The sequence below is a fragment of the Eubalaena glacialis genome, chromosome 9 (genome assembly GCF_028564815.1).
Source record: "Eubalaena glacialis isolate mEubGla1 chromosome 9, mEubGla1.1.hap2.+ XY, whole genome shotgun sequence".
In the NCBI taxonomy this organism is placed as follows: Eukaryota; Metazoa; Chordata; class Mammalia; order Artiodactyla; family Balaenidae; genus Eubalaena; species Eubalaena glacialis.
This window is the reverse complement of record NC_083724.1, coordinates 99,041,537-99,067,548: the sequence shown is the minus strand read 5'-3', so window position 1 is coordinate 99,067,548 and position 26,012 is coordinate 99,041,537. Positions and strand designations below refer to the sequence as shown.

Below are 26,012 nucleotides of genomic sequence, written 5' to 3'. Positions count from 1 at the left end.
AACAACAATGAAATAAAGCTACAGAGAAAGAGGACAAAACAGCTGCAAAACACACATAAGACAATTAACAAAACACCAATAGTAAGTCCTTACTGATCGATAATTAGTTTAATATAAATGGATTAATCTTCCCAATCAAAAGGCATAGAGTGGCTGAATGGATAAAAAAACAATATCCAACCTTATGCTATCTACAAGAGACTCATTTTAGATTAAAAGACACATATAGGCTCAAAGTGAAGGGATGGAAAAAGATACTCCATGCAAATGGCAACCAAAACAAAGTGAGAGTTCCTATATGCATAACAGACAAAATAGACATTAAGTCAAAAATTGTCTGTATAGACAAAGAAGGTTTCTATATGATAATAAAAGAGTCAACTCAACAGGAGGATATAACAATTATATATGCATCCAGCATCAGAGCACATAAAGCTCTAAAGGAAATATCTAAATTAAATGGAGAAATTCATTGCAGTACACGAATAGTAAGGGACTTCAATAACCCAGTTACAATAATGGATAGAACACCCAGACGGAAAATCAATCAACAAACATGACTTGAACAACACTATGGACCATATGGTCCTTACAGACATATACAAAACATTTCATCCAACAGCAGCACATACACGTTCATTTCAAGTACACACACAACATTCTCCAGAATAGATAATATGTTAGGCCACAATCAAGTCTTAACAAATTCAAAAAGTCTGAAATAATTTCAAGCATCTTTTCTGATCACAATGGTATGAAACTAGAAATCCCATTACAGTAACAAAACAGGAATATCTGGACATCCCTGGTGGCACAGTGCTTAAGAATCTGCCTGCCAATGCAGGGGACATGGGTTCAATCCCTGGTAAGCAAAGATCTCACATGATGCAGAGCAACTAAGCCCGTGCACCACAACTACTGAGCCTGCGCTCTAGGGCCCACGTGCCGCAACTACTGAACCCGAGTGCTGCAACTACTGAAGCCTGCACGCCTTAAAGCCTGTTCTCCGCAACAAGAAAAGCCACTGCAATCAGAAGCCCGTGCACCACAACAAAGAGTAGCCCCTGCTCACTGCAACTAGAGAAAGCCTGCATGCAGTGACGAAGACCCAACACAGCAAAAAATTAAATTAAAAACAAATTTTTAATAAAGAAAAGAAAACAAGAAAATTTATCAATATGTGGAAACTAAACAATATATTCTTTTCCCCTGTTCCACTTTTATTGAGATATAACTGCCATAGAGCCCTGCATAAGTTTTAGGTGTACAGCATAAAGATATGACTTATGTACATCAAGAAATGATTACCACAGTAAGTTTAGTGAACATCATCTCATATGGCCACAAAATAAAAGAAAAAGAAAAAAATGTTTTCCTTGTGATGAGGACTCTTAGGATTTACTCTCTTAACCTTCATACATAACACACAGCAATGTTAATTATATTTATCATGTTGAATAATACAGTCTTGAGCAACCATTGGGTCAAAGAGAAAATCAAAAGGGAATTTTAAAAGAATCTTGACACAAACTAAAATGAAACACAACACACCAAGATTTATGGGATGCAGCAAAAGCAGTACTACAGGAGAAGTTTGTAGTGATAAATGCATACATTAAAGGAGAAGTAAAACCTCAAGTAAACAATCTCACTTTATGCCTCAAGGAACTAGAAAAAGAAGAAAAAAGTAATCTCAAATTTGGCAGAAGGAAGGAAATAGTAAAGAATAGAGCAGAAATAAATCAAATAGAAAATAGAAAAACAATAGAAAATAGAAACAAAACTAAGTGGTGTTTTTTGGAAAGATAAATTTGAAAGACTCTTGACTACACGAATTAAGAAAAAAATACAAAAGACAACTCAATAAAATCAGAAATGTAAGAGGAGACAATACAAGTGATGCCTCAGAAATAAAGGAATCATAAGGGCCCATTATCAATTATGCCAACAAATGTGATAATGTAGAAGAAATGGATAAATTCCTACAAACATACAACATACCAACACTGAATCAAGATAACATAGAAAGTCTGAACAGTCCAATAACAAATAAGGAGATTGAATCAATAATTTTAAAAAAAGCAAAATAGAAAATCCAGGACCAGATGGCTTCCCTGGTGAATTTTGCCAAATATTTGAAGAATTACTACCAATCCTTTTCAAACTCATCCAAAAAATTGGATAGGAGGGAACACTTCCAAACTAATTTTACAAGGCTAGCATTACCCCGATACCAAAGCCAGACACAGACACTACAAGAAAAGAAAATTACAGCCAATATCTTTGATAGACATAGATGCAAAAATCCTCAACAAAGTATTAGCAAACCAATTTTAACAATAAATTTAAATTATCATACCCCATGCTCAAGTCAGATTTATTCCTGGGATGCAAGGATGGTTCAACATACACAAATCAACCAATGTGATACACCACATTAACAAAATGAAGGAAAAATCATATGATCATCTCAATAGAGGCAGAAAAGGATTTGACAAAATTCAACATACTTTCATGATAAAAACTCTAAACAAATTAGGTGTAGAAGGAATGTACCTCAACACAATAAAGGCATATGAAAAAGAAAAGACCACAGCAAACATCTTACTCAACAGTGAAAAACTAAAAGCTGTCCCTCTAATATCAGGAAGAACACAAGAATGTCCACACTTACCACTTCTATTCAACATAGCACTGGAAGACGGAGGAATTAGGCAAGAAAAAGAAATAAAATGCATCCAAATCAGACAGGAAGAAGTAAAATTACCTCTGTTTGCAGATGACATGATCATACATGTAGAAAATCCTAAAGATTCAACAACAACAGCAATAAAAACTGTTAGAGGGGCTTCCCTGGTGGCGCAGTGGTTGAGAATCTGCCTGCCAATGCAGGGGACACGGGTTCGAGCCCTGGTCTGGGAAGATCCCACATGCCACGGAGCAAATGGGCCCGTGACCCACAGCTACTGAGCCTGCGCGTCTGGAGCCTGTGCTCTGCAGCAAGAGGCCGCGATAGTAAGAGGCCCGCGCACCGCGATGGAGAGTGGCCCCCGCTCGCCGCAACTAGAGAAAGCCCTCGCACAGAAACGAAGACCCAACACACCCAAAAATAAATAAATAAATAAATAAATAAAAACCAAAAAACTGTTAGAACTCATAAGTGAGTTTAGTAAAGTTGCAGGATATAAAATCAGCATATAGAAGTCATTATACAAAAGGAATGACCTACCCAAAAAGGAAATTAAGAAAACAACCCCATTCTTAATTTCATTACAAAGAATAAAATACTTAGGAATAAATTTAGCCAAAGGGGTGAAAGATCTCTACATTGAAAAGTATAAAAAATTGATGAGGAAAATTAAAGATGACACTGATAATATGGAAAGACATCCCACGTTCATGAACTGGAGGATTTACTATCATTAAAATATCCATACTACCCAAAGTGATCCACAGATTCAATGCAATCCCTATTAAAATCCCAATGGGGGACTTCCCTGGTGGTGCAGTGGTTAAGAATCCGCCTGCCAATGCAGGGGACATGGGTTGGAGCCCTGGTCCGGAAAGATCCCACATGCCGTGGAGCAACTAAGTCCACATGCCACAACTACTGAGCCTGTGCTCTAGAGCCTGTGAGCCACAACTCCTGAAGCCCGTGCACCTAGAGACCGTGCTCTGCAATGAGAGAAGCAACTGCAATGAGAAGCCCGTGCACCACAACAGAGTAGCCCCCACTCGCCTCAACTAGAGAAAGCCCACGCTCAGCAACAAAGACCCAACGCAGCCAAAAATAAATAAATAAATAAAATAAATTTATTTTTAAAAATGGGCAAAGGACTTGAATAGACATTTCTCCAAAGGAGGCATATAAATGGCCGACAGATGTATGAAAAGGTGCTCAACATCACTAACTGTCAGAGAAATGCAAGTCAAACCACAATGAGATATCACCTCACACCTGTTACAATGGCGATTATCAAAAAGACAAAAGATAACAAGTGTTGATGAGGATGTGGAGAAAAGGGAACCCTCGTGCATTTTTGTTGGGTATGTAAATTGATACAGCCACTAAGGAAAACAGTATTGAAGTTCCTCAAAACATTAAAAGTACAACTACCTTATGACTCAGCAATCCCACTTCTGGGTATACAGCAAAAGGAAATGAAATCGGTATCGTGAAGAGACATATGCACTTCCATGTTTACTTTTCACAGTAGCCAAGATATTGGATCAACCGAAGTGTCTGTAGATTCATGAATGGATAAATAGAGTGTGGTATATAAACAGGCATATCTCGTTTTATTGTGCTTTGCAGATACTACGTTGTCTACAGATTGAAGGTTTGTGGCAATCCTGCATTGAGTAAGTCCATTGGTGCCATTTTCCCAATTAGCATTACTTTAAAATTAAGGTATGTACATTGGTTTTTTAGACATAATGCTATCGCACATTAACACACTATAATATAGTATACACATAAGTTTTATATGCATGGGTAAACCAAAAAATTCATGTGGCTTGTTTTGTTGCAATATTTGCTTTATTTTGGTGGTCTGGAATCAAACCTGCAATATCTCCAAAGTATGCCTGTATACGATGGAATATTATTCAGCCTTTAAAATGAAGGAAATGCTGCTATTTGTGACAACATGGATGAACCTGAAAGAGATTATGCTAAGTGAAATAAACCAGATACAGAAAGACAGCTACAAACACTTCATGATGCTACTTTTATGTGGAATCTGAAATAGTCATAGATGTGGGGTGCAGAACAGTGGTTGACAGTAGATGAGGGGATGGGAAAATTGGCAGGTATTGATCACGAGGCACAAAGTTTCAGTTATGCAACATGAATAATTTCTGGAAGTCTAGTGTACAACAATGTGCATATAGTTAACAATGCTGTATTGTGTACTTGTAATTTGCTAAGAGGGTAGATCTGAAGTGTTCTCACCATAAAGAAAGAAAAAAGAAAATGGTAATTATATGAGGTGATGGATATGTTAATTGGCTTGATTGTGGCAATTATTTCAAAAATGTATATGTATATCAAAACATCAAGTTGTATATCTTAAATATATATTTTTATTTCTCTATTATACCTCATTAAAGATGGGAAGAAGAAAGAAATGAGGTAATGATACATACTACAATATGGGTGAACCTTGAAAATTATGCTATGTGAAAGAAGCCAGACATAAATGGTCACATACTGTATAATTTACACTTATATGAAATATCCAAATAGATATATCTATAGAGACAGAAAGCAGATTGGTGACTGCCCAGGAGTTAGGTAGAAGAAAGCATGGGTAGGTTTTCCCTTTAAAGCGATAAAAATATTTTTGAACCACATAGAAGTAAGGGTTGCACAACATTGTGAATGTACTAAATGCTATTGAATTGTGCGAGTTAAAATGGTTAATTTTATCTCCGTAAAAAGTAAAACTTCTCCCCAAGTTACGTTTAGTTAATTTACTGTGTCCTGACAAGTTTTAATATGAATCATATCGTTAAGAAGAAACAGCCTCAATTCACACCAAATAAACATTCAGTTTAGGAAGGTATCTGTTTTCTAATGGTTTTTTTAATGTCCTAACTTTAGCATACTACCCCATCCCTATTGTTGTGGTAGAGCAAATGGCATGAACCAGAGCTGGAAACCTAAATCAGACCTTAGAACTCTAACTGAATTTTTGAGACAATGCAACGGGGGGGGGGGGTGGGTGGTATGTGTTTTTGCTTCAACATGTTTGTACCTACAATTTCTTATCTTGTTCTACCTGACTTTTTAAATTTTTGTTTATTTATTTATGGCTGTGTTGGGTCTTCGTTTCTGTGTGAGGGCTTTCTCTAGTTGCGGCAAGTGGGGGCCACTCTTCATCGCGGTGCGCGGGGCCTCTCACTATCGCGGCCTCTCTTGTTGCAGAACACAGGCTCCAGACGCGCAGGCTCAGTAATTGTGGCTCAAGGGCCTAGTCGCTCCGCGGCATGTGGGATCTTCCCAGACCAGGGCTCGAACCCGTGTCCCCTGCATTGGTAGGCAGATTCTCAACCACTGCGCCACCAGGGAAGCCCTACCTGACTTTTTTAAATCTTTAATTCATTTATCTTAAAATATGTAAATGGTTTATAAAAAGCAAGTCAACATCTATGTATTGCTAGAAAAGAGATAATTTAATGATGAGTTTTCTTTATTAGTCATATTTTATACTGTTAGAAGAATGAGGCTATCAACTGAATTCTGTCCCCCCAAAATTCATATATTCAAGCTCTAACAAAGTGATGGTATTTGGAGATGAGGCCTTTGGCAGGTAATTAGATTAAATGATGTCATGAGGATTAGGCTCTATTAGTGCCCCTATAAGAGGAAACCAGAGAGTTTTTTCTGTCTCTCTCCACCATGTGAGGACACAGTGAAAAGACAGTTGTCTGCAAGCCAGGAAGAGAGCCCTCACCAGGCACTGAATTGGCCAGCACCGTGATCTTAGACTTCCAAGCCTCTAGAACTGTGAGTTGTTAAAGTCACCAAGCCTACAGTATTATGTTATGGCAGCTTGAGCTATAAGAGTACTAAATGGAAGAGACATGGAGGAACCCTAAACACATATTGCTAAATGAAAGAGGCCAAACTGAAATGGATACATACTGTATGATTTCAGCTATATGACATCCTGGAAAAGGTAGGGCACTTAAACGATTCTGTATGATACTGTAATGGTCAATGCTTGTCATACATTCGTCAAAACCCATAGGATATACAACAGAGTAAACTGTAATGTAAACTATGGATATTAGTTAATAGTAATGTATGAACATTGGCTCATCAATTGTAAAAAATGCCCCACACTAATGCAAGACGTTAATAATAGGGGAAACTTTGGTTTGGGGAATAGATGTGAGGGGGTGTATGGGAACTCTATACTCTGCTCAAATTCTCTTTAAACTTAAAACTACTCTAAATATAGTCTACCAATTTATTTAAACAAAATAAATCTAAATTGCCTCATTATATTGTGAGGTTATTACCATCTTACAGTTTTTCTATTTGACCTACTTCTTTAATGTTCATTTCTATCTTCTTTTATCCTTGTAAAAAATATATCAAATGTTCTGTACTATTTCACCTCCCAGCCTATTATCTTTTTAGTTATATGTCTTTCACAAACTTTCATTGGAAACTACATTAGATATCCTTGACTTATTACACTCTATGCCCATTACTATTTTCACCACCTCCCTAGTAATGCTTGAACCTTGGCTATGACCCATTGTCACCTCTGGACAAATAGTTTCTGCTCTATTTTCTGTCTTCTGTCCTTCTGGGCCACTTCTATCTACCATCATTACCCAAAGAACTGACTTTACAGATTCTATATGCCAGTGTGTAAGACTTGCAGTGTTTTAAGAAGTATCCCAACTTCATGATGATGATTTGGGGTCATTACCAAAGCACTCGGGATCATACATATTATTTTAAGGTAGTTTTATAGGACAATGCACATTGGCATTTTCCTCCTATTAACAGAGTAGGAAATTGTGGGTTGATATGCAGTTATTTTGATTAAGAAAGCAGGATATGAACTCTGCTTCTTTGCTGGGGTACTTGGCACTGCTCCTTCTCTTGCTGGGACATATTTTGCGCCTTTACAGCCTGGCATCTAGGCGTACTGATCAGACTAATGTTTGGCTTTATTGGATACGTTGACCAGTCTGATTGATATTCTGGTACATACAGCGTACTTGGTCATGGTTGCTCACCTCTGAACCTCAGCTTCATCACCTGCAAAGTGCAACTAATAGCACATCCGCTTTGTGGGGTTTTTATGGATTTGGCAAGCGTCATAGTTCCTGGCACGTGCTAGAGACTCGGGTGATGCAGTAATTACCCAAATTTGCATTTTCAGTGGATCCTTCCCACCTGGAGAAGGTGACTCACAGCCTTGGGGGAGGAAGAGCAGGACAAACAGCAAGGGCAGCATGGGCCAAGGCAAGGAGGTGAGACCTGACATGCAGGGGGGGCCTCATGCTGGTATCACCAGAGGGCCCAGAGTGAGCCAGGATGTGGGGAGAGACTGGCCGGTCAGTAAGACCAGGCCAAGAAGGGCCGTGTGATGGGGCTTAGCTTTTACCTTGTGGTAGAGGCCATCCAAAGGAGAAAGTGGAAGATGGGTAGGTATAGACCTCTCCCTTAGGAATTGTCCTCGGGGTCTGTTTATCTCCTGGCAGGGTCCGTTCAATGAGTTGGCCCCTCCAGCACATTCTAGAGAGGACTGGCCATGTCTGACCCTCTGGAGATACAGCCCTGACCTCCTGGCCACCTCACTGAGGAGAGGGCTCATGGGGGAATCAGCCTCACTCTGCATCTGTCCACCAGTCCTGCACCCTGGACTCCAGGACCACTCACTTGCAAGAGACACATCCAGCTGCCAGAGGAAGTGACATTTCCTGACTCATGTGGCTACGAATGAGCAGAGTATTGCTGACCATTCCAGGGGAGGAGCTGCCACAGAAGATCAGGATGGGCACAAGCCATAGAAGATCAGAAGGAACAAAGGTCAGTCCATGTGGGAATTCACATGGGCGCCTCACAGTCACCAACATGCCCTCCAGTTTCCCTTCCAGCCCAACACACACTCCACCTGCCCACAGTCGCCTGTGCCACCATCACACAGCCCCACAGAGCTCCAAACATCCTCAAACACACAAACTCCCTACCTATAAGCAGATGCCTGTGTGCCCAGAACCCTCCTGCTCCAATATACATGCACTACAAACCCCAATAAAATCACAGCCACAGTCTTGAATACAAAAACACACCCCCAACGGCCCCCGATAATCAAACACCTAAGTCCTCATATCCCACAAAAATCCACCCAACCCCATATAACCCCCCAATGCAAACACACAAACCCTTCAACAATAGCCAAATACATTCGAACCAAACTCACATACTTCTTAATATAAGACACAACCCCCAAAATCCAAATAGAACACATACAGTCCCCCCACAGCTGTGAACATCCACGTATGTACAATGCCTCAGAAGCTGAGACAAACACAAAATACCATCAGAGAGACACAATGTTTCCAACCTTCTCCTAAATACTCCCCCCACAACACATGATGAACTCACACCCCCAATACAAACATACACCCATCTCCCTCTTGAGATACTATAAACAGCCTCTGTCACATCCCCTGATTATACACACACAGCTAGCAACCCCAATTTACACTGACAACCCCAATCTCTGCAAATTCCTCCACACCAAAAATACACTCCCTAAACTCTTACCCTACAGGATGAACATATGTATAACCCCTATACTCTGAATACACACAGATCCAACACACAAAGCATTAAAATGCATACCCCTACCTCTTCTCAAATGCCTGCACACAGAGCCTCAAAACACCCAGAACCAGCCCCACCACCCAGCCGCACCATGCTACACCAACCGTACACTCATAAAGGCACTCAGGCCCCTCATCTCTCCCCAGATCACACATACACAGTCTCTACACAGCTTTACTATTACCCCAAACCATCCTATACCCCAAACATACATCCATGAGTTCCCCACACAGCCCTAACCCATGATAGAGGCAGCTCTACCAGGGGCATCATGGCACCCCGAGAGGGCAAATGCCGCTGAGGTAAGTGCCTCCTATGTTGCTGCAATTCTTGCTGCTGTTGCAAATCATCCCTTGACCCCACCGAGGCTGACTGGGACACCCTAAATAGGAAGTGGCAGCATATGAGTCAGGGAAGAGGAAAACTCCATTCCAGGTATTCCCTGTCACCATCCATTGCACCAAAACATCAGATGACCAGCATGAACAAGAAACAGACATGTAACTATACCATGATAGAAATGCAAATTTTTCTAGAAAAAATTCCTCCAAGGGAAGGGGGAGAACTGTATTCCCCCTAATTATAAAGCCATGCTGTTACAATTCAAAGAAACGTCAGATACAGTACAACAGGCATTGGACTGCATCCATGTTGTAGCTAGATATGAGAAAGATAATTTTTCTGAAGCCCCAAATCTCGCTTGCCAGTAAAGGCACATGGGCCCCACTGCCCCATCGGCCAGGAACCCAACAGAGGACCCTTAAGGGATATAGGGACTTCTGGGACACTTATTGGTCTCCACCAAGGGGTGGTGCTTTCACACAGCTCCATCCTTCATGAGATGACTAACAGACCTCCCTGTATTGGCAGCTCTGGAGATCGGGGTCCCTAATGACGTAACCTTGGGACAGCCCAAGCACAAGTTAGAAATTTTTGCTCAGGCGTTACAGACTCTTCAGCAGACTGGAGTGATGGGCAGCTGTCACCTCTCCGAATCCTGTACCCTGACCTCTGCCAAGGCCTCTGCCTTAGGGACCTGGCAGATCCCTGGAGCGTGGCCCTCCTCTGGGACAATTGCCCATATACTTCTCTAATTATCCTTGGGACACACATAAACAACTTTTCTTATGGCTCTCATTGACAACTGGAGCTCAAATTACAGTGCTTCCTGGGAAACCCTTCAATTATAAGCAAGGGCCACACGTTAGATTACAACGCATAATAGTCAGGGGAGTAGAAAGCATTCAACTTCCACTGAATGTCACTACTGAAACAATCTTTATTAAAAATCTTTTAGTGGTGGTAGCCCCTTTGGCCCTACCCTTTCCCGTTACAGCTATGGATGCCTTGATGTACTGCAACGCCATTTGGAACAAACCCAAATTCCTGGTCTTCCTGGTGGAAGCTGAATATTGGGAGCCCATAAGACTGCCACCTAAGACAGTAAATATCCCCCAATAACATGTATGACAGGGGGCTGTGGGATTGCAGCCCAAAATTCAAAATTTATGACAAGAAGAAGTCATTAAACACACCATTTCTCCTTTTCAATTCCCACATTTGGCTGCTATTAAAGCCTGCTATTAATGAGTGGTGCCTTATAAGCAACTACTGAAATATCAATGCTGATCACCATTATTAAGGCTCCCATTTCCAACATTGTCCAGTTAATTAAGGATATCCAAAGGGCTCCAGGGAATTACTTTGCTGTGACAATCTAGCTATTATGTTCTATTCAGTACCAGTTATTGAGGAGTCCCAGCTGCAGTCTACTTTTACTGCAGAAGGCACCCAGTATGTTTTAACCTGTCTGCCTACTGGCTATCTTAACAGCCCAGCTATTGCCCACAGTCTTTGCTGGCAAGACCTGGTGTCCCCTTGCACCGTCTGGCACTATACTGATGTTCTAATCCAGAGCCCCTCAGGAGATTGGTGCACGAGGCCCTAACATGGTTGGTGACCCACCTATAACATACAGGTGGGCTACTGCCCCACAGAAAATTCAAGGGCTGTCCACAACTATTAAATTTCTGGGCATTAACTGATCCTCTAAAAGCCAGGAAATTCCTTTTGCAGCTAAACCTCAGCTGTTAACTATTCAGCCCCCCAACACACTATAGCAAGCCCAACTCGTCTTACTTAGGTCTCTTCACACTTCGGAGGCAACAAATACCACACTTGTCCATCATTCGTAGACCCATTTATGCAGCCACGTACAAACCCTCCATATTTTACTGGCGAAGAGCTAAACAATAAGCTTTATAGCAGGTACAAAGGTCAATTAGTCAAGCCCTCCCACTGGTTCTCCCTGGCTGCTCCTTCTGGGCTGAGAATGGACTATGTGTCCCGGAGCCTTTGGACTAACACAGCTCCTCCTAGCTGCCTGTGGGCTTCTGGACCAGACGGCTGCTCTCTACACCACTACACCCCCTCAGAACCGATTTGGGAACTGGTTCGTTGGTTTTGGTCTTGGTTTTGTGTGCACTGATGCCAGAATTTGCTTGCGTCTTTTGCGTTTTGGTGTACAAAATGGGAAATACTCCATCTACCCTGAAGGAGAGCCCTTTGGGGCTTATAGTAGATAAATGGGTGAAACATAGCCCTGAGCCTATGACTAAGAAACACATGATATACTATTGTAATAGGGTGCGGACCCAAAATATAGGATCAGAAGGGCGGTAGCCCCTGAATGGCTCACTCAATTTTTATAGGATCTCGCAGTTAGAAGTGTTTTGCAAAACAGCAAGCTGCACTGGCAGTTGTTCCAACTGCCCACCCTCCCCCCATGCCGCCATCATATTCACCACCTCCTGTTTCCCCTACCCACGGGGATCAAATAGAAGTTTCTGTGTTAACCCCCAGAGCACAGGAGCCTGATTTAGTATCACCATCTAAGACTCCACAGGCCACCCAATTTGGACCGGGAGCCACTTCCACAGCAGGGCAATTTCCCTTGTGCTGACAACCTATAAGAGGCCAGGCGACGCCCTTGGACTTGAGGCTTCCGATTCTAATTTCCCCACAGGAGCCCCAGGGAACTTTGACAGTGGGGAACGAGTTGATTGACTCTCCAATAGATACCACTCCCCAAACCCTCCCTGTTTATCTCAAGAGGCTTGTAAATATTAAAGGGGGAACAAAGTCATCCTAGGAAAAACTTGCCTGTATCTTTGAGATGCAAATGTCCTTTCTGGTCTTCTCAGGAACCCTCATCTCTGCCATCTTTTTAAAATGCATCTTTTTAAAAGAGGGTAAAGTAATTTAGAAATTGACTTATCAAGGATAAATAAAAAACCTAAGTGTCTTTTCTGTAAAAATTCAGCCATCTAGACAAGTGAGTTTGATTTTTTCCATCTGTCAGAAACCTAATTTGAATCCAACCTCTTTTTGTAAACTGAGGGGTTTCACATGGCTGTACCTGACTCCGTGCTGAAATTTTGAAATGACAACTATGACGTCTCTGTATGTTTGTGTCCTTGTATGTGTCTTTGTCTTTGGATAACATTGCTGAGGTTGATTTGTGGATGAGCTCTATTCAATTGGCTTAAAGAAAAGTGAGCACTTACAAACCAAACTATTCTAAATACAAGAGAAATTGAGCTAAATGAGCTTCAGGTTCATGTGAACTGGGAAATATTCAGTATTAATTAAGACCTGGTATTAACTTTCGTTTGTTGATCTAATTAATATAGACATGCTGTTAGAGTCATCAACATTAAGTATAATACTTTTATTGTGCCTAGGTTTCATATAAGCTAAATAAAATCTTGTTTTATCTATTGCAAATTTGTCAGCAAGGAAATAACTTGATGTGAAGAAACTTTTAAGGAAAGAAAATGCAAATGAAATAAGAGCTTTAGGTGAACTTTTTAAAATACTTATCTTTTAGGAAGGTCTATCTAAAATTAGTCTCTCCAGATATTTGACCACTTGAAAGTCAGAATTGTGCTAAAATAAGTGACAGAAGGTTTATGGAAAGTGGACCCTGAAAAAAAGAGTTCTGTACGTGGTCAGGATTGACTAAGTTTAAAATAAGTTTAATTGAGTAAATAAATTTTAAAAGTAAGCTGGTGCAAAACTTGAATTTCGCTTTTCTCTCTGTTAAGAAGACAAGGTTTCTTAAGATTTTGGACTGCTTTTGATACCAGATTTTAAGTTTTTCTACCTTTTAAGAGATCTGTTCTGTACTTGTCTTTGAAATCTTTTATTGTTACTTTGGCTAACTGAATAACTATTGTTTCACAGTGACATGTGATCCTATCTGACAGTTTTAAACCCTTTTCTTATTTTTCGGACAAAACTTCCCAAATCAAATTATAATGAAGTTCCTTTGACCTCTAGCTAACTTTGGGGTGCTTCAAAGGGCCCCTGAAACACCCCAAAGAGAGATATTAACTAATTAGGTTGACTTGGTATGTTGAATTACATGGGAAGTGTTGTCAAATAAGCAATAAATCTTCTTAGGTTATATTGTATGCCAAATGATACAGGTATTCTACAGATTATATGGAGTTCCTAAAATTTGGTATGTCCTGGTAAAATGTTACCAGTCATAATTCTCTTTATTATCTGAAAGTGCTGCATGTCACCGCAGTAACCACGTTACTTTGTCAATTGCATCGTAATCAGATTTAAACGTGCCTTCTTAAGTCTTTCGTCATTGTACACAGTTATGGTTTCACTCTGATGCCTTTGCAAAAATGCTTCCTCTTCAAGAAGATTTATAGAAGATTTACCTTTGGATAAATACAAGTTTCTGGTTTTCAAACCATAAGGGTGAACTGGGTAAGAACTTGAAGAATTCTAATGGGAAACCTGATGGCTTCATAAAACTGTTAACAAAAATGATTAGTTGCACATCACTGGGTAAACTGGTGACTATGGTTATAATTTTTATGGTTTCTATCTGAAAAATGACTGTTTTAAATCTGTGTTTTCCAGGTGTAAGCAAAACCCTCCCCTTAAACTAACTATGACTTACAGTAATTTGTTAAATTATACCCTTGTAAGCAGAATTGAAACATTTATCTTTTTCTCTCTACCTGGTTGATCCTGCCAGTAGCGTATGCTTGTCTCAAAGATTAAGCCGTGCATGTCTAAGTATGCACTGCTGGTACACTGAAACAGCGGATGGCTCACTAAATCAGTTATGGTACCTCTGGTCGCTCGCTATTGCAATTGGATTACAAGTAGTTATACTGATCATTGTTCTTTGTTTCCAGATTGTTTGCTCTTTGTGTCTCCCTGCTGCACTGTGTCTTTGTTAACGTTACTAGCTGCATTACTTATATCCTGTCTATTTTATAAGATTGGTGTCTCTTACAGTACCCAGTATGTAACCAGGCCTCCAACAATACTTCTATGGCTAAACATCTTGAGGAAATACATCACATTTATAACATAAAATAATTGTAATAGTGTGATTCTAGGTATGGGAGGAAGCAACAAGGGAAAATGTCTCCTGGATCGTTATTAGATAGAGGATCCAGAGGATCTTTAATTATCAATAGGGCCTAATCCAAAAACTAGCACCTGGAGTGGCATATCAAGAATTCTCCCCTGACCTGGGATGAGCCTCCCAGCACCGTGGGACAAAATTTGATCCTGAAATGTCTCCCAGATATTGGTCAAAATCCTGACCAAGAGGAGAGGATCTGAGAAATGGAATATTTCCTGACACATCAGTCATTAGAGATTGCAGCCCTCCAACGTGAGCCGCTGAGCCATGACGAAACTCAGGATATGAGAATATAGGATACAGGCCCCAGGTAGCTGAGGTACATATCAAATGAATGATTTCAGTGAGCCCAGACTCTTGCATCTTCCCATACATAGAAAACTGCTAAATTCCTTAACTTGAGATGCTGCCTCCCAGGCTTGAAGCTCTCAAAATTCCCGTCAAATAGATCATAACTCTCAACTTGTAGGCTGAGAATATTTTTTTAAGGCTACAGGTGTAAAGGAGACACTTTCCAGAGAGGAACAAAAAAAAAAAACAACGTTTGGAACACTGGCACCGATGGTGGACACTCCCGGAAAGTTCCATCTGACGAAGCAATTAGAAGGGCCGTCACCCCTTTTTCCACAAGACTGTGGAATGGACATTGACAGTAGGGAATTGTAACAGGGAGGAGCCAAATCTGACTACACATTGGATCTGTTTCTTTTACTTTAACCTTTGCCTTCCGCTGCTTTTGTTCACTAAAATGATACTGTCTGTACATAATGACTTGCCTCGGGGAACCCTGTTCCTCTGCCTGAATGTTAAACCAAAGTGCCTTTGTTCAGGGAAACATACGGACTCTGTCCACCTGTGGATGGCTGCAATTAAGAAGAAATTAACACATCCCCTCCCTGAGGCTGGCCATTCCAGGGGATATTCGCAAAACTTATGGCCCTTTTACTTTACCTCCTCATCTCCTCCCCATCCCTGTGCTATAAAAGAAACTGGCATCCAAACCCCGATAAGATGGTTACTTTGAGACTTTAGTCCGGCATCTTCTCGGTCTGCTGGCTTTGCGAATAAAGTCATATTCCTTGCCTCAACACCTCATCTCTGATTTATTGGCCTGTCGTGCGGCAAGCACAGCAAGCTTGGACTTGGTAACATCTTTACTCAGGACACGGTGTCACAAAATGGGACATTGTTTTCTGTTTGTTTTGTTTTTGTTTTTTGTGTTTGTTTTTGTTTTGGGCTGCGCCACGTGGCTTGTGGGATCTTAGTTCCTCGACCAGAGATCGAACCCGCGCTCCCTGCAGTGGAAGCTCGGAGTCCTAACCAATGGACTACCAGGGAATTCCCATGGGACACTGTTACCTTGCAGTCATGGTCCTCACCTTTGTGAGACAGAGGTAGTAATGTAGCAGGATTGAGAACGTTGTAAAGTTTAAGATAAAGATTAGGTGGTGAAAGCAGGATTTCACAGGAAGTGAATCTAGTGATACTTGCAGTGAAATGTTGTCAATTCAGAGTTAAGAAGACTGTGGACAATGTGTGGAGTTTGCAAATAAACTTCATTTTCTAGAGTCAAATCTGCCAAGGCTTCCACTAAATTTGCAGTTGTGGCTATAACCTTAAGACAACTGAGATAGGTAGGCATAAGCAATTGAATCAAGTTGCATGCTATAATAGGCAATAGGCCTATGTTTACTACCATGCTCACATAGTTCCGCAGGGTCTGATTATGCCATTCATGCACAAATAAAGTAAAAGGTTTTGAATAACCTAAAGTTAACCTATTAGGTAGAGATCTCTTTGCTAACTTAAAAGGGCTAATATATTTTGCCTCCAGTGGAGATCTCACCTCAAAGTTTCCGGATCAACCTGAACCTGATCATTTGGGTAACCCTAAGGCAGGCAGCTCTTGCAGTGCTTGTTTTAGCCTTATAAAAGCCTGCTTATGTTTATCTTCCCAAGCAAAGGATTCAGGAACTAAATCTTTAATAAGTTCATAGAGTGGAAGAGGTAACAGAGAAACATTTGGAACCCAGAGCTTGCAATAACCAGCTAAACCTAGAAATCCACAATGCTAGCACTTAGTTGTGAGTCTAGGAAGTTCCTGTATCAGCCTAATTCTCTCTGGAGATAGCTGAATTCCTTCAGTGCTTAGATTATGTCCTAGGTAATGAACAGTGTCTAGAGATAATTGTAATTTTTCCTTTGTGTTCTTTCTCAGCTAACTGTTGCAGCAAATAAATGGAATCTTTTATGCATGCCTTATGGAATCTTTACAGTAGCTGAGTACAGCAGGAGGTTATCTCCATATGGTAAAAAGGTTGATTTCTCAGGGAACTAGAGGGTACTTAAATCTGGGTGAAGTACTTGGGAGAAAAAAGAAGGGGTCCCAGTGAACCCTTGAGGCATAAAAGTGCAGGTATATTGTTGATTGTTCCAAGTAAAGGCATATAGATATTGGCTGTTGGGTCTCCGGGATGCTGAAGCAAGGTGAACAAAGGTCTCCAACAGTAAACCATTCCAAGTCAGTTGAAACTTGTGACAGAAGGGTGGCTAGGTTTGGAACAACAGGAAAACAGGGAATAACTATTTTTATTAACAGCTCCCAAGTCCTGGACAAATCACCATCCTGCCAGGTTTCCAACCAGGCAAGATTGGCATGCTGCAGGGACGAGTACAGGAATGACTACCTCCCGGGAAATTAAGTCTTCTACAATAGGTATGAGACCTTGTATGACCGCAGGCTTTAATAGTTGTTGAGGAAACCTAGGGAGAGGTTTAGCTACATCTATCTGAATCTTTATAGGTTTGCATTTTTTTATTCTTCTGATGTTAACACTGTCAGAAGTAGCCCCCAAATTTGCAGGCATCTCCATCAAATTAGAGAACTTTTGCTGAACTTCCTCTTTTACGTCCAGGACAGATTGTAAGGAACATAAATAATCAGGTTCAAGTTGATCAGGAAACTTTAAGGTGAGATCTCCACTGGAGGCAAAATGTACTGGCCCTTTTAAGTTAGAAAAGAGATCTCTACCGAATAGATTAACTGGGGCTATATTGCATAGCAAAAAGGAATCTTGGTTGAGATAAAAATTCTCTCTGAACTTTATTAGGTACTCCCACTATGGAAACATCCTCTTGACTCAGAGGGACCTGTTGTTCTTTGAGTGTGGGATTTAGAGTAGAAAGCACAGCTCTGGTTAGGGCTAGGGATAGGGTGTTAAAGGGTTAGGTAATTATGTTTACAGTTAGGGTTAGGGTTTAATGTAGATTTCAAAGTAAAATATGAGAGTGGGGTTTAAAGTAGAAAGCATAGCTCCAGTATCAACTAAAATTTGGCAGCTTTTCATTAATTTTCATTATATTTTCCTCTGGGCTGTTTAAGGTAATTGCTGGTAATAGTTTACCAGAGAACCTCTGGAGTTCTGCCAACTAGGGGAGAGGGTCATGGGGGGGCCCTCCCTTTGAGACAGATATGAGAGCATTTGTGAAGAGTTTGCATAGGACCTTTGAGGACACCTTTTTTTCCAGTGTCCTCACTGATTACAAATGAAACATCAACTTTGGGTCATCGAATTGATCATGGACCCCTAGGAGGTTGTAATGGGGGAGGCCCAGGTGTTCTTTTGTGTCTCTTGCCTTAGAGCTGTTGTAACTGTAAGGCTATGAGCTTGGTGGATTTCTGTTTGTGATCTTGCTCCAAGGTCCTTTCAAAATGCTCAGCTATAGTCAGGAGTGCAGTCAGGCCTACAGCCTCCCAGCCTATTTTCTGCCCTTTTATCAATCTATTAATCTCAGAAGATAATCCATTTACAAAGAGGGCAGTTAAAGTAGGCTGAGTGGCCTTTTTATTGCTTGGAACCCCAAATGCTGTAAAAAGAGAGCCTACAAACTGGCTCTAAAGTCTTCCACAGATTCACCCCTCTTTTGTTTGTATGAGTGAATAATAGACCAATCATTATTAGGCCAATTAATAATAGACCAAGTGTGAGCAGGGAAGATTTTAGGAATAACTTATAAAAGGTTAGTTGTTATTCTGCAAGCCATTTTAGGTTGAGGATCTTGAATATCATCCTAGGGATTATGTCATTTTGCTTCCCGCGTCCATTCTGGGGCTTCCCCCAGTCCTACCAACATGTGTACAAGCGGATAAAGATCTAGCAGTTTGGGTACATAGGCCGTGACAGTGACTCTAAATTCTTCAAAAAATGTTGGGGGTTCCTCCCTAGGTTTAGAGAATTCTTTGACTATAGCTCTCAGTTCAGTCTTTGACCAAGGGGTAAAGGACACCTGAGGGGGCTCACCTGCAACCTCAGGTAGTTTTACTTTAAATGGCAATTGTTAAATAGTCTCTTTGGAATAGAAAAGTATTTCAGACAGAAAATGAGTAAAACAAGAGTACTCAGGTGAAAAAGGAAAGGGGGGGACAGTAGGAGTTAAATCTGCAGTCACATCCGTCCTATGGTCTTTTGTTTCAGGTACCTTTTGTCTCTTTAATTTTTCATTAGCTTTTTGTTCTAAGTCTCTAAACGAAGCTATTTTGGAATCTTGAAACCTTCTGTAAACTTTTACATACCAATTAAAGCAGGCATCTCATTCTCCCTGTCCAATTTGGGAACCCTTGCTCTCTAGTGTTTTCCTTAAATGAACAATCTTATCTAACTGGAACATTCCCCACAATGACCATTGTAATTCTAGATCAATATTAGTATAATTTTGACATCTTTCTAAATATCTACAGCCTCCAGGACCATAGTTCTCAAATATAAAATAAGCAGGTGTGCCAGAAGCTGGCATTCTCAACTCTTTGGTGATAAAGGATCTCATTTCCTTAGCTAGCCTTTGTCAACCCAAAAGAACACACAAAAGAACTGCGCCTTAATATATCAGCAGTAACAAAGAGATGTTACTATGTCCTGGCCAAAAGAAGGCCTGGTATGCACCACCACCAATTCCCAGGGATCCCTGGACTGAGGAAAAAGATCCAACCAGCAAATCCCAAGGAATGGGGACTGCAAACTGATGCCAAACAAAATGGAGAACTATAGCCGCCACCAACAGTTCCAAGCATGGAAACTGAGGGCTGATTCCAAACAGATGGGGAAGTGCAGACTACACTGTCAGCAGTGCCAAATGTGGAATCCAGGGAACAAAATTAGGGGCTGGGGTTTACCACGCAAAAATATACTGGCAATAACCAAGAGATGTTACTGTGTCCTGGGAATTTCCATCTGAAAGGCTAGGGGTTTGGCCTCAGGGAGAATCCTCTACCAGCCAAACTGACCTGCCCTGTAAAGGAAAGCCAATTAGATTGCGAGCACAAACTCAATCAAAGAGAATGGAGCTCAAACCAAGAGGAGCTTACCAGCAACCTTCAGGAATGGCAAGAAAGACAGTGAACCCAAAGGAGTTGTGGGCACCACACTTGTTTCTCCTTGTCCCAAATGTTATCAGAAATTTGCTTCAGATCCCATCACTGCCACCAATATATTTATCTTTTTCTTTTTAAAAAGATAAGCATTTAATCATAAAATCATCCTGTTAGCAGGAGGAATCATAAGAGTGGATTTTAGAAAAGTGCACATACATATTTTTATACAGAACATTTCTGGAGGGATACATATTAAACTGTTAGTGGCCACCTCTGAATGCCACCAATGTATTAAAAAACAAAATTTAACTGAGTAAATTTGAAGATTTACTTTGAATTTTGAATAAATTGGCTTTATTAAACGATTCATGAATCAGGCAGCATCTCATCTGATAGAAAGGGAGATACTCCAACGGGTTACACAACATGGAACGCTTTTTGTTTTTTGGCCACGCCACATGGCATGTGGAAATCTTAGTTCCCCGACCAGGGATCAAACCCATGCCCCGTGCATTGGAAGAGCAGAGTCTTAGCCCCTGGACCACCAGGGAAGTCCCAGAAGGCTTTTAAAGTAAAGAGGGTGGGACAAGGAAAGAAAGTCATCATCAAGGGAAAAAATGAAAGTTCACTGGAGGAAAGTGAAACTTCAGGTGACAATGGCTTCTCATTGGCTAAACTGCAGAATTTTCTATTAGCTATTTCTATTTTCTATTTCTTGTTGCTGGCCAGGAAGGAAGTCTTCCCTCCTCCAGCTGGGGTAGTAAAGTGGTTGCACGTCCTGTTTGGGGTCAGTAAATGACCTCTTCCTGTTGGGGTAATTGATGATGAGTGACACGGCATGAGAGCTCCCTCTACGGGCCTTCCAGACTCCAATTCTAGTTGAGGTTTCCTTTTGTTAACATTCACAGCATGTTTTATTGGCAGGAGGATTCACAATGAGGGAGAAAAGGCCACAAGACTCACCATAAAGAAGGCTCAGAAATTCCTGGATGGGTCCAAGGGAGGCAGAAGGTGGCTGTGGGGTCAGCTGGCAGCCACAATGATCACATGGTTCCATCTGATGGGTTTGCAGCTCCATGTGGAATAGTGAATAAAAGGGTCAGTTCATCCTATCAGAGAAACATGAAATTGAGATAAGCTTCCCACTGCTAGAAGCATCATGAGCCTTCAGAAAAGAACAGAGAACATGTCTAAAGGGTTTGGGAACATCAGAGCCATATCTCCTCAGAGTGGGACTCCCTAGGCTCTCCAGGTCTCAGTCCCCAACTCTCCCTCAGGGACAAAGCCTCCCCACCTCTGTCCTTGTCAGCTCACTGATCCCTAGAGGTCCTGCCTATCCCTGAGGACTTAGATTTCCATGGAGACAGGTTGGTTGAGACCTAGTGATACAATTGACCAGCCTGATACGCAACAGTTCCCACCACCCTGGGGCAGTTGGGCTCAGGGACACATGGCTCTGGACCCCATGTAGAGGGTGTCCTTGCACGTCAGCTGTGCCCCAGAAGAGCCAGTAACGCCTGTAGCTGTCCAACTGATTCTCAGGGTATTTTCCTGGGAGAGCCCTTGGTCATCTGACCTCCTATCCAGGAAGCCCCGTGACTTTCTGACTGCTGCCTGTCACGCCAACAACACACCTGTGAAGGTTCTGCTCTGCATGGCCATCTGTCCACCAGGCCCCCCCTTCTAGGGACCCAGATGCTAGGACCACACAAATGCTGAAGGAGTGTCCACCTGCCTAAGGTACAGACACCCCTGTATCCATCTGCATGATTTCTACTGGGAATCAACAACATTTATGGGGATTCTTTGGCCCTAAAGAACAGACCAACCTGATAGGAGCAATGCAATGATTCACAATTACCAGGGTCAATGCACATATACAGGGGCCCATAGCCCCAGATGCCCCACTCACAATTCACATGGGTGTCCCATACGTACCCACCGATGCCCAAATATTCTTGCTTCATACATACATACATCCAAACACGCACATCAGTGGTGTGCTGGTAAGTGCTAAAAAACTCTCCGAGAAAGGTGGGAAAGACTTCACTTATGCTATCTACATGGTATAAATATTCCCAGCATGACCAATTTCAAGCTACCCACCTGACATCACTGAACACAGAGCTGGGAAGAGATATGCACCATTGACTATCCCAAGATAGTATGAACCAGTTCAGCACATCCCATACCTTTTCCTATGAATTCGTGCACACAATCCACTTACACCCCAAGTAGAACCCTCAACTCCCACCACAGATATATAACCAAAAGGATACCACACATACATATGTGTTTGTACATATACATATATATATATATATATATATATCCTGAACGCACACGTACATTTCTACCCTCACCCTGAATAAATACACAAACAGACCACCTCTTACTATCTAAATTTTTACAGACGAAACCTTACTCACCCTGAATATTCACATTCCACTCCCACAACTATATATACACACACAACATGGGCCTGAAAACAAACATGTGCAACCAGTATGCCATCCAGATGTACACACTGAGTACCTAAACACACAGGCTCACCAAGTATACAACTGTCTCATGTGCAACCCAAAAAAGACCCATATGCAGTCCCACAGCCCTAAAATACATATACGCCAGGATTCCTGCATACACACATAACCTACACCATCTACTGGTTTCCAAACACACAAACTAAACTCTCACATCCCCCAGAATACATACCCCAGAAGCCCCAGGAACTCAAAAACACATACAGCCACAAATAACCTATACTTATCAAATACAGCTGACCCTTGAACAGCTTGGGGGTTAGGGCGCCAACCCTCCATGCAGTGGTTCTGCATCCATGGATCGTGTAGTAGTCCTGTAGTATTTACTGGAAAAAAAATCCACTATAAGTGGACCCGTGTGGTTCAAACGTGTGTTGTTCAAGGGTCAACTGTACATATAAGTCCACCTCACTAATACTGAGAACACACATACAAGCAACACCACTAAATTCTTCAGGCATTACATTTTGAAATAGACACATAGAGGACTCTAAGCCTCCTGATATACTCACAAATCACAAATACACACACCCACAAACTCCTCATGAGTATACACCCCAAATGCTCAGACACAGTCAAAACAGAAAAACACCGACAACCTCTGCAGTCTTACTAATATACATACACAATTCTCACACACCTATGGACACACACATGCAAATATTCCCAAGCCCTGAACATACAGATCCCCTCCCAAACACTATACATTATGCTACTTCTCCAGAATACAAGCTCCCCACCACTACCCCAACATATAAATTGTATATGTGTGTGTGGGTGTTTATATATATATATTTCTACCCTCACCCTGAATATATAGACAGACCACCTCTTACTCCTACCAAACACATGTATAAACACCCTAGCATTCTCCAAAGAAATACACTTTGAATACTCCTAACAACTCCATACCTTATGAACAAACTTTGATAATGCATGAACCTGATGATGGACACACACACAGATTAGAATACACAAGTAAGATACATGGAAGTATCTCCAGCAAACCATTTATGAAACAACTTCCATATATCAAATTATCCCGAGCTATTAGGAGCCAGCTCACACATACGCAAGTACTAACAAATACCCGTATCACATATTTCTTATACATAGAAATGCAATTGTCCAACTTCCCTGTAGAAACATAGAACCCCACCTCTTTATCAGATACACACATACTCACTTCCCAAAATACATAAGCTTAAGAGGCTCCTACTGAAAATTACAAATGCACAGCCTCAGCAAATATTCCTCCAAGTGGCCATGCCCCCTGAATACACACACAAACTCATTTAACACATAACTCTCCACAAGTCCCAAATAGAACCACAGTTACCCAGTACACTACAAATATGCAATAATATCACCCTATATGCCCTTTGTTCCAAATACACATACAGTACCACACTACCGGCATATACATAACCCCACATTCCCAGCCTCTCACACAGAACTAACTCTGCCATCTTGCAGAATACAGAATCATACAAACACAACATACCTACATATACAACATCCACCAGTCCCATAAAATAGTCACAGACTTGCCCTCTACACATCCAAATATACATAGACAGCTCCTGAAAATGCACACACACAAACACCCCATAACCATACAACATGCCCTGAATACACAAATGATCATCCTACATTCCCCAAATATACAAAATAAACAGACTGGACACCCAAAGTAATATACACCACTACTTTTCCTGACATTGCCCTTATGCATATGCAGATAATCCTTCCAAATCCACCATTAGACACACATAAATCCCCAAATTCATGGGTGAAAAAAACACATGTAAACATATTCCCCAAACACCAAATTACAAACACCTAACCACCAACTCCTTGAGTATGCCTGCGTCACATCTCAACACCCTCCAAGTACAACACTCACTCTTACACACTCTCACAAAAACACAGGCATGACCTCCCTTCAAACACAAACATCCACAGACAAAACCAACCCACACATTTGACTACATATCAGATTCCCATCAACCAATTAAATATGTACAGACCCCATCTATGCTTGCAAATCAATCATGATTTGACATCAGACTACAAATACATGTTTATTACCACATTCAGCAAAGTTGCTCCCATCACTGACAAAAGAATGCAGTTTGGACATAAGTGTTGATTGATGTTTTTATGATAAGAAGGAAGACACTAGTGAAACCATGAGTGTGTTCCTTCGATCTTCACTCATTTTCCAATCACCTGAGCTACACCTTTGGAACCAGATGAGCTTTTGTACTCTTCAGAACGCGCAGCCTAGAACGGCACCTGTTTAATAGCTCACACACACTATTTACCCCCCACTGTAGGCCCCACAATCACTGAACCCTTCATGCAGCCGGCTCCCCAGTGGTGCCAATAACCCTGGGGTAAACCCCTCAAGGGAATCGAGCTCTATGGGGGCGTGAATCCACATTGTGGGGAGTCTCCTTACACGGACAAGGGCACAAATAACCCACAGGGTGAACAACAGCGCAGAGCCGTGACACCTGAGGGGTGAAAAGTCCCCGTACCCCTTACCTCAGGGTTCCTAGAATTGACTCTAGAGGCGGCCATGACAGGCCCCGCCCCCACCGGACGGCCGTTGGGGCCCCACCCTCCGCGCTCGCGCATGCGCTCCTGTCTTCCGGAGCCGACTGCCCCCCAACAGACGCCGGGAGCCGTTGGAGGACGGCGATCCGCGTGCCCGAGAGCCCCGCCCCAGTGGGCGTGCGCAGGCGTGCAGGCGAGGGGCGCGCGGGGATCTGTTCCAGGAGGTCTCTGCAGGAGAGGAGAGAAATGCAGGGTCGGGCATGCTACGGAGCATCTCTGGCGACGCTCCTCTCCGGGGACCTTCGTGACGGTCTCTTCTTAAAACCAGCTCTTGTGAGATGTGCACTCGTGATTTTTATATTGCACACGTGAAACGCATGCACTTAGCTACAAAGAGTTCTGGAGAGCTCCGCTCTAAGCACAGTAGCCTCAAATTGGGGCAAGTGCTTTCATGCCCTTTGGACTGCAGTTCCTTGGTTCTTGTTTATGCCTTTCAAAAAACAGTAGGTCCTTTTTCCTAGCAAGCCTGAAGTTTCCGTTAAAGAACAATTCTAGCAAAGAATTCAGACCTGGGAAACACTCTTAAGATACTTTCTCCTGACTCCGTTCCTAGAGTTTTTCCAAACACATTTACTCTACTAGAATATTTTTTCTCAGTGTATTTAATACATGGAGGTTTTTCAATAAATGTTGATTCACAGGTGTTTCCTTTGTACGGTTTTT

General features: G+C 41.7%; 1 long non-coding RNA gene across 3 annotated transcripts in view; it reads right to left on the bottom strand.

Annotated features, from left to right (window-relative positions):
- Positions 1–25,346, bottom strand: part of LOC133098008 (uncharacterized) — an 82,073-nt gene extending 56,727 nt beyond the window's left edge. For all 3 annotated transcript variants that reach the window (XR_009702097.1, XR_009702096.1, XR_009702095.1), the window contains exons 1-2: positions 25,278–25,346; positions 21,148–21,293 (exon numbers count right to left, since the gene is read on the bottom strand). This is a non-coding gene — a long non-coding RNA (uncharacterized LOC133098008). The remainder of the gene's footprint in view (positions 1–21,147; positions 21,294–25,277) is intronic.
- Between the last annotated feature and the right edge of the window lie 666 nt (positions 25,347–26,012).